This window comes from Sorex araneus, chromosome 3 (assembly GCF_027595985.1).
Source record: "Sorex araneus isolate mSorAra2 chromosome 3, mSorAra2.pri, whole genome shotgun sequence".
NCBI classification, from domain to species: domain Eukaryota; kingdom Metazoa; phylum Chordata; class Mammalia; order Eulipotyphla; family Soricidae; genus Sorex; species Sorex araneus.
In genome coordinates this window covers 90,707,576-90,718,209 of record NC_073304.1, presented here as the reverse complement: position 1 = coordinate 90,718,209, position 10,634 = coordinate 90,707,576, and the positions used below count along the sequence as shown (strand labels likewise).

At 38.1% G+C, this 10,634-nt stretch overlaps 1 pseudogene; it reads left to right on the top strand.

The window, feature by feature from the left end:
- Positions 1–6,716: 6,716 nt before the first annotated feature.
- LOC101547057 (60S ribosomal protein L9-like) lies at positions 6,717–7,274 on the top strand (annotated as a pseudogene).
- The last annotated feature ends 3,360 nt before the right edge of the window (positions 7,275–10,634 follow it).

The window sequence follows — 10,634 nt, the reverse complement described above, 5'->3', positions numbered from 1 at the left end:
TCCGAGAGGGGCGGAGGAATCAACACAGGTCGGCTGTGTGAAAGGAGAACACCCAACCGCTGTGCTATTTCCAGCCCACTTAAATTAGCATGAATTTTAAAACATTTGCTGTGTTCCTAGACCCATTTGTAAGGTCTGTATTCATATTATAAAAACCAAATTATTTAAAAGGTAGTGCCAGTCATTTTCTTTAGAGAAAAGCTAAACTGTCCATAACTTCTTAGTTTTAACATTTTTTAAAAAATACAAAGCCCTTGTTTCTCAGGCTTTAGGGTCTGTCTGCATAGGTAATTACTCTCTACAACATAATTCTACTAAGTGTTTATGCCATATACTCAGTGATGGTATATTGTAGTTAATTCTTGAAGCCAAGGAATATTTATTTCCAAGGAAAAATACTTTTTAAATGGAAACAAGGTTTAGGATATAATAAAGCTTGTATAACATATGTACAAGTACTAAGTTTTTCTAGTTATCAAGATGAAATGGAACTAGTTGATCACAGGTATCAATGCCCAAACATCAGATTAGGTCCCTGCTTTTTTACAGATGATATGGGAATACTATTTCTAGAAATTTATGGAGGAAATTATCTAAACCCAGTATTTGCATTTCAATTCTATGTCTACTAGAGAGGAAACTGGTGGTCTAGTCTTTGATCACTTGGCATAAATGCAATTATAGCCCCACTGGTGAGTTGAATGAAGCAGAAAGATGGCAAAAGAGGAAACAACCACTTACTTGCTTTTAGTTCAGTGAATATCCTCATAGACATCTATTGTGCCTATATTTGGACATATAATTCCAAGCAGAGATTTGAGTATTGTGATAGAGAGAAATTCAGTATTTGATTTTTGAGATGATAGGCCAAATGGATGCAAAAATGCCATTTTCTACAAAAGATCTTAAGCACATTGAATAGAGGATGTGCTTCTTAGGTATGAACTCTGTGTATGGAGCTCAAGTGAAAAATGGATGGGTACCAGGGGTAATGTATGTGGTTGAGCATTCCCATTCTTCAGGCTATGGTATTCTAGTGGCAGGCAGCAAGAAAATGTAGCATTTCCATCTTCAGACTCTCAAGACTAAGAAAAATACTCACATTTCCCTCGAGTGTAAAGTTCTAATATATATTCACCTAACTTTTGGTGTGCTCATTTTGGAGGCAAGAAAAATAAGAGACTAAAGTTCCCTGCATCATTCCCGAAATTTCTCATTTTTATTCAGAAATAACCTGGGGGCTTGATCTTATACCCGTGCCTGTTATAGTTCTAAATGGAAATAGTGAGACTTTGCGTTTCCCGATAGACTATTCTCTGGAAGCATGTTTGGCCTAGGTATTGATTTCTTAGCTGGGTCTTGTGCCAATCTCCTCTTCAGACCTGAGTATATGAGGCCGGAAGGCAGAAAGGGAAGGTGATACAAACAGGGAGAAATCAAGGACAAGCTGTGTCTAGCAAACCCAGTACACAACCTTCCAGGACAAATTGAAATCAGTTGGTTCTTTTGTCTTTGATAAATAAGACCTCCTGCAGAATTCAAGGATGTTCTTCACAGATTTAAAACTAGAATACTTAGCTAAGGCATTGGAGATGGTATTAGAAACATCTGGAAAAGAATAGCAGTTTCAGGCTCAGGTGAAGCTTTATGCCTAAGAAAAAGGTCAGATGAGTAAAAATGTGCATGAACTACACAATGGCATGTCCACCTACCTGTCTCCCAAATATCCCAGCAATCTTCTATCTGGCGCACCTTAACTGGAAACATGTATAAGATAGTAACTGGTTGAACTCTACAAGAAGAAAACATACAACCCCATCAAAAAATGGGGTGAAGAAATGAACAGAAACTTTACCAAGGAAGAGATACGAATGGCCAAAAGGCACATAAAAAAGTGCTCTACATCACTAATCGTCAGAGAGATGCAGATCAAAACAACCATGAGATACCACCTCACACCACAGAGACTAGCGCACATCCAAAAGAACAAAAGCAACCGCTGTTGGAGAGGATGTGGGGAGAAAGGGACCCTTCTACACTGCTGGTGGGAATGCCGGCTAGTTCAGCCCTTTTGGAAAACAGTATGGACGATTCTCAAAAAACTAGAGGTTGAGCTCCCATTTGACCCAGCAATACCACTGCTGGGAATATATCCCAGAAAAGCCAAAAAGTATAGTCGAAGTGACATATGCACTTATATGTTCACCGCAGCACTGTTTACAATAGCCAGAATCTGGAAAAAACCCGAATGCCCTAGAACAGATGACTGGTTGAAGAAACTCTGGTACATCTATACAATGGAATACTATGCAGCTGTTAGAAAAAATGAGGTCATGACGTTTGCATATAAGTGGATCTACATGGAAAGTATCATGCTAAGTGAAATGAGTCAGAAAGAGAGAGACAGACATAGAAAGATTGCACTCATCTGTGGAATATAGAATAATAGACTATAAGACTAACGCCCAAGAATAATAGAAATAAGTACCGGGAGATTGTCTCCATGGCTTGGAGGCTGGTCTCTCATTCTGGGTAACTCAGGGAAGGGACCACCAAGTAAAATGTGGTTGGAGGTCATATGGGGGAAGGGTGATGCGGGCTGAATACAGACTAGAGACTGAACACAATGGCCACTCAACACCTTTATTGCAAACCACAACACCTAATCAGAGAGAGAGAACAAAAGGGAATACCCTGCCATAGTGGCAGGGTGGGGTGGGGGGAGCCAGGACTGGGGAGGGGGGGGAGGGATGTTGGGTTTACTGGTGGTGGAGAATGGGCACTGGTGAAGGGATGGGTTATCGAACTTTGTATGGGGGAAACATTAGCACAAAGATGTATGGATCTGTAACTGTACCCTCACGATGACTCTCTAATTAAAAATAAAATAAAAAAATAAAAATAAAATAAAATAAAATAAAAAGATAGTAACTGTGGGAAGTAGGTCAGTCTCGCCAAGTCGGCACATTACCAAGCAACCACTGAGTTCAATACCTTTCCTTTTTTTGTGGATCAAATGGAATTAATGTATTTTATAGATATTAATACATTAATATATGACATAAGACAGACATGTAAGTTTCTGGGTTTTGTTTTTACCTCAAGCAGAGGCTGACCTATTCTGCCTATAATTTGTATAAACTGTCTGAAAGATAGTCACTTCTCAAATTAAGAGTTGACCTATCTCCAGTGTTAGAAAGTTCCTGAAGGTCGTGGACTAAGTCTAATGTTTTCAAGATGTTCCTTGTAGCTGTTCCTTCCATACTATAATAGGTCTGTTCACAGTTTTCCAGATGAATGAATCCTGAACACACTAGTATTATCATACTATGTACTTCTCTAGCCAGAACTGAAATTATCTTCTACCTGAATCAGGAGAAGAACCTAGGACTAGCCTCTCCCTTGAAGCTTGGTCCTTAGTGGTTGTCTTAATTAAAACAAATAAAACATTTGTTCCAATACCACAGGTATAGACAAATTGTCAAGTGCCCTCAGCCTCAATCAGAAATGCTATTATTTCAATATCCACAATCTAATTCTGCACTGACCAGTGGCTTTTTCCATAGAATATTGCAGTGGTCAGTTACTGAAGCCCTAAAACATCCCCTAGTATCATTTGTTATGAAAACAGCATCACTATTCTTTGTGCAACTGAATATAGGTCCTCAATATTTCTCAACTATTCAAATCTTAATTTGTCATTTTTTTTAAATTCTATTCTCTTATGTTGAAATGGGATGAGATATAGGTGTATGTTTTAAGTTTGTTGCACATTAAAATTAATTTCAGTAGCAAGGCAATGCTGACATTCAACATGGAGAAAATGATAATAGTAGAAAGATGCAAAGATGCATCCACTCTTTTCAATGTTTTGATACATAGAATGTTTGAGTTAAGGAATGTGACTGGCATAATGGTGTCTGTTATTTGTGAAGTATCTTGATTTTTAGTGGCAGATGGGTAGGAAGAACTTGAGATTTGTGATATGGAATTCCAGGCCTTAGTGTTACACTATAAAGAATAATGGCAGCATGTTCTTAATAAATGTATTATACAAGCAAAATCTGGGCTCTCCCAAGAAGCTGAATGGAATTAGTCATATAATACCACAGTTGCAAATGCTAGAGTGTTGTGTGTGTGTGCATGCATGCATGCACATGAGGATAATGGCAAGGATAATATATTATTCTTAGACTACTCAAATACTGTAGCTCATATCTTTTTAAGCTACAACACCAAGTCATATTTTTCTGTACAAATGATACTTCATACAGTACAGTTTTTATATTTTTTTAAAGTATAATAAGAAACCCCTTAGCAAGTGGCTCATCTGAAGGTGTCTGAATTGTCTTGAGTTGTAATGAGTGGTAGACTGTCAAATAGCTTCAGAAAACTTGGTATTGATACCTCATATTGCATATATATTGCATAATATATATTATGTGCCAATCTAAAAGCTATTAGACGTTTATCTTTGGTGACATAGTAGCAACATTTTAGTGTTATAATTGTTTCACTTTTTTTTTACTCAAATACAGTCTTCATTATATTCATTGTGAATAAGTAATATAAATGCACGCTTCAGCTCAACTCTAGTCAAGAAAGCCAGAGGAAAGTGAGACTTATCCTCGACTTTAGTTCTATAAAGCCCTATTTTCTTTCTTTAAAAAAAAAATCCTGAAGACCTTCTTCAGGAGCTTGAAGAAAGTGGAGATTTAATACTGAAATATAGAAACAACAAAATAAATAAATAAATAAATAAATAAATAAATAAATAAATAAACCCTCCTTATGTTCTTTTCTAAACTTCATAAATCCAGGTCTCCTGCTCAGAAGAATTACTGTTGTTCTGGTAGAAGGCCAGGGTCACAGAAACGTTCAGGAACACTGAAGTCAAATGCTGGCTAGTGGATAGATGGCCAGCCCACAGCTCACAGCCTGAGATCATCTTGTCTTGACAATGGCAGAAGAAATGCTTTTACCCAGAATCCCTGTGCTGATTCAATACTGGACTCTTACCAATAAGGAAACAAGATGGTTTCTAGCATGTCAAGATAACAAAGTATCTAGGCATTATCAAAGACAAGAAATAACATTTTTGTTGGCCCCTTTCCACTCAATTTCTGAGGAGTTTGACTTCTTCAAAATCTAAGGATTAGTACATAAATATAATCATCAAAAACACTTATTATCTACTGAAAATTCTATAAACAGCCAGCCAATCAACCAACCAAATTAAGGTTGCAGTTTTGTATCAACCTCCTGAAGTACACTGGAAATTTCTAATGTGTTACGCTTTGTCTAGCAGTACTGTTTGTGGTATAGTGGCTATTTTAACACAGAATACAAGAATAGTAGTGAGGAGATTCTGCTCAAACTGTGGGTCATCATACAGCAAGCAGGGAAATATATAGTTTCAAGTCCTATATCAAAAACCAGGCACTAAGAAACCAAGTTGAAACTTACTTTCAGCCTTTCCTTTACGAGGTGGATCAGCAAAATGAAGTAAAGACCTCATTATCAGACCTGAATGCACAAGGTACATGGAGGAAAATGAGGGTAGAACCCTCCATGACATTGACGCTAAAGGCATCTTCAAAGATGAACACCATTGGGGCTGAAGCAATAGCACAGTGGGTAGGGCGTTTGCCTTGCACGCGGCTGACCCAGGTTCGATTCCCAGCATTCCATATGGTCCCCTGAGCACTGCCAGGGGTAATATCTGAGTGCAGAGCCAGGAGTAACCCCTGCGCACTGCTGGGTGTGACCAAAAAGCAAACAACAACAACAACAAAAAAAAACCCAAAGATGAAACACCATTGACTAAGCAAGTAGAAGCAAAGATAAACAAATGGGATGGGACTACATTAGATTAAGAAGCTTCTGCACTTCAAAAGAAACAGTGACCAAGATACAAAGACATCTCACAGATTGAGAAAAATTATTTATCCAATGCCCATCTGATAAGTGGTTAATATCCAGGATATATAAGGCTATGGTAGAACTTTACAAGAAAAATAATCCAGGGGCTGGAGCGATAGCACAGCGGGTAGGCCATTTGCCTTGCACGCGGCCGACCCGGGTTCGATTCCCAGCATCCCATATGGTCCCCTGAGCACCGCCAGGGGTAATTCCTGAGTGCAGAGCCAGGAGTAACCCCTGTGCATCGCCGGGTGTGACCCAAAAAGTGAAAAAAAAAGAAAAAAGAAAAAGAATCCAACCCCATCAAATATGGGGAGAAGAAATGAACAGAAACCTACTCAAAGAAGAAATACAAATGTCCAAAATACACATGAAAAAATGAATCACTAATCATCAGGGAGATGCAAATAAAAACAACCATGAGATATCATCTTATACCACAGAAGCTGGCACACATCAAAAAGAACAAGAGCAACCAGTGCTGGCATGGATGTGGAGAGAAAGGGACTCTTCTTTATTTTTAGTGGGAATGTCAACTGGTTCAGCCTTTTTGGAAAACATTATGGGTATGCCTTAAAAAGCTAGAAATTGTGCTTCCATATGACCTAGTAATACCAATTCTGGGAATATACCCCAGGGGCCCAAAAACACACAGCAGAAATACCATCTGCTCTTCTATGCTCATTGCAGCGCTATTCACAAAAGCCAGAATCTGGAAACAACCAGAGTGCCTGAGAACAGATAACTGGCTAAAAAAATTATGGCTTTTTTTTTCTGCCATGTCTACTGTGAGAATGAAGACCATTCTCAGCAACCAGACCATGAATATTCCTGAGAATGTTGACATCTCCCTCGAGGGGCACACAGTCATCATGAAGGGTCCCTGAGGCACCCTGCAGAGGGACTCCAATCACATCAATGTGAAGCTCAGCTTCCTCAGCAAGAAGAGGAGGAGTCCCAAGGTTGACAAATGGTGGGGGAATCAAAAGGAACTGGCTATGGACCACACCATGCACAGTCATGTGTAGAACATGATCAAGGGGGTCACACTGACATCTGTGTATGGCCTTTTCCCGATCAACCTGGTTATTCAGGAGAATGATTCGCCTGTTGAACTCTGAAATTTATTGGGTGAAAAATATATTCGCAGGGTTCATATGAGGTCAGGTGTTGCTTGTTCTGTCTCTCAGGCCCAGAAAGATGAATTGATTCTTGAAGGAAATGACATTGAACTTATATCAAATTCAGCTGCTTTGATTCAGCAAGCCACAACAGTAAAAAACAAGGATATCTTAAAGTTTGGGGATGGTATCTATGTTTCTGAAAAAGGAACTGTACAGCAGGCTGATTAATAAGATCTGTTTTCTACCTACAGAAGGCAGGATATACAGAATGATTCTTCACACCTATTTGTGATAATGAGGTGCAATAAACCTGTATGACATGACTACCTAAAAAAAAGAAATTATGGTACATCTAACATAATGGAATACTACACAACTGTTAATCAAAATGAAATTATGAAATCTGCTTTTAAATCAAAGGACATGGAGAGTATCATACTGAATGAAATGATTCAGAAGGAGAGGGACAGACACAGAATGATTGCACTTATTTGTGGGATGTGAAAAAACATAGTATGATATTGATACCCAAGATAATAGAAATAAGGCCCAGGAGGACTGGTCCATAGTTGGAAGCCCTCTTCAAGTGCTGGAGAGAAGGCATTTGGGATGGAGAAGAAACCATATGACAGATAGTTTGAAATGATCCCTCTGAATAAAACCTATATGCTTGAAGTAGGCAAAGCAGCCGTGCAACATCTTATAGCCTAGTTCTCCCTCTGGGAGAATCTGAGGGAGAGGTTGAGGCATTCATATGCCAAAACCAGTAACAATGATGGATATCATTCCCCTGACCCTGAAAGAGCCTCCAATGTGGCACCATTGGAAAGGACAAGTAAAGAGATGCTTCTAATATCTCAAGTCTAGGACAAATGTAGACGTTACTGAGACCGCTCGAGAAAATCGACGATCAATGGGATGATGATGATGATGATGCTTAAAGTAGACAAAGGAACAAATATGAGAGAGAGAGAGAGAGAGTGAGAGAGAGAGAGAGAAAGAGAGAAGGAAAGTAGCTGCCATACTGCCATAGAGACAAGCTGGAGGGAAGGAGGCAGGGGCAGGAGGAATACTGGGAACCTTGGTGGTGGGAAATATACATTGATTGGAATATTGTATGACTGAAATCCAATCATGAATAACCTTGTAACTGTGTCCATCATGGTGATTCAATAAGAAAAGGAGTGGCTCTGAATTGCACAGAGTAATCAGTGATTCCGGCACAGGCAACCAGAAATTCTCTCTGGCTTCATGCCAAAAAAAAAATTCTGAGGTTTTGTCTTTTTGCTAAGAAAATCCTTAAATTGAACTTGGCCAAGGATATACAGTCTGGGCTAGAGAGATATTGGAAAGATTGGAAAGGACTTAATTACATGCTTTGCATGAGGGGGCTCAGATAATATCCCCAGCACCACATGCTCCCCTGAGCACTGCCAGGAATGACCTCTCGCAGTATCCAGGAATGGATCCAATCAACACTGGATATGTCTTACCTCTTGTCTAGTATAAAAATGGATTATTTATGAAGAAAAAACTAAAGCATTGTGTTCTCTTCAAATTGGGTGAAGTAAAAATTGGATTAACACAGTTTAAAGATTGTTCTAGATCTGTGAGGGACTGGGCGGAATGATAGTACATCTATAAGGTGTTTGCCCTGAACTCTCAGGCCTTCATTGGAGGAGCAAGTATCGCTGGGAGAGGTCCTGGTCCTCCACAACCCCCAGCATTGTGAGTCATGATCTCTGTTTAAAAGCTAAGTAAATTTAATGTTTTCCTAGTCAAACATTATTTACTCTCTTTTTAAGAATAGGGAAACAAAATTCACTTTTGTAAAGTTTTCAGACTTTTACTGGTTCATATTAGACCCCAAACTATCAATTGCCAACATCATGAAGTCACCAGTGAAACTCAACTACACAGCAAATAATGTATATCTTGACTGATGGAACTTTTCAGTAGGAAAGCACAAACGCAGCCATGTGAAGCAATTTTTCCTTGAACTTAACCATGCATAATTCCTCTCCACAGTCCTTGTTCTAATAGACCTGGTAACAGAGAATCAGAAATGTGAAATCAATGTGGTGGAAGAAATGATTTGGGGTGGCACAGAAGGATGTTTTCACCTCTTTTTATTTGTTCTAACAGTTGGTATCTTAGACTGTCAGGTATCTTTTCAATGTGAAACTGACTACTTCTGTCATTCATTTAGTTCAATAAAAGCTTCTTGGTGATATTATCAATAGTTCCTTTGTACCATAATCATTCTGACTCAGGAGGGAATATACAGGTCAAGACTTCTTCCTGATTAGTTTTGACAAATGAAATGGGCATAGTTTTCTCTGCCAGACTATATCGTAACACCTGCTTGAATAAAGCAAGGTCTAAGACAAGTGGCAAATAGTAACATCTTGAAATCATCTATCTACCTCTTAGAAATATTATCCTAATTAAACTGAGTTCTATTTGACACAGGCATACTTAAGTTTTGGTCATAGAAAAAATCAGATTTTCTTTTGACAATCCCCATTACAATAAAAATATATTATGTAATATCTGAAAGCAGCATCACCTATGAAGATTTACAAGTACAGTTTCTAACTGGGTGGTCAAAATCAAATTTCATAACCTATATAGAGCAATATATGATCATGCCCCAATGCTAAAGAAACAAATAAACCAGGATCTTGTCATGGGAGAAATTAAAGGTAGAATTTCTGGTCTGACATAGAAACCATTTCAAAGTCTAAAATTTCACACAGGAGGAAGGCATGGTTCCAAAAGATATCTGAGTGATTTTTGTTGGAATGGAAAAGGATTTCCTAAAATACTTTTACAAAAATTAGCTAAAAGTGTGCTTTCTATGCAAATACAGCTCCTTGAAAAATCACCTAGCTTTTTCAACAAACTAAGTTGCTCTTTCAAATCCCCAGTACCTTCAATGCAATTCTAAAACACTTATTCTTCTCAAGTAATAGCAGAAGAACAAGGTCTTAAATTCTGATTCCTGTGTATGCCATCTTTCAAAATTATTGAAGGCTCTTCTAACTTGTGGCTGTCTTGTAATGCATTTTTCTTAACTGTACTCTTAGCAGTAATTATGAGTCAGAAAGGGGAAGGTATCAATAATATCAATTAAGTTATACAGAAAACTATACTTTTAGTAACTTGGTAAGTTTTCAAATACCAGTGAATTTTGGGAAATAACTTATATGCTTCACTAAGAGGTTTATGGTATACAGCATGATGGGTTGATTTACATATATTTTGAATTATCACAAAGCAATCAGCTAACTTCCATCTTCTCATATGAAAAAAATGATCCCTTATGATGAAAATTCTTTAGAATTTCTTCTTAGCAACTCTCCTGTATACCATCTGACGGTGTTAGCTGTATTTATCATGATATAAATTATATCCCAAGTGCATTGCTCACTATTACTCTAAGTTTTGTACCTTTTGACCGCCTTTATCCACTTATTGTCCCTGACTTTCTACATGAAATAACCCTTAGATCCTTTTGAGTTTTTCCGTTCTTATTTGTTTAAAGTTCACATGTAAGTGAGATCAGAGTGGGTTGTTTTGTGTTGT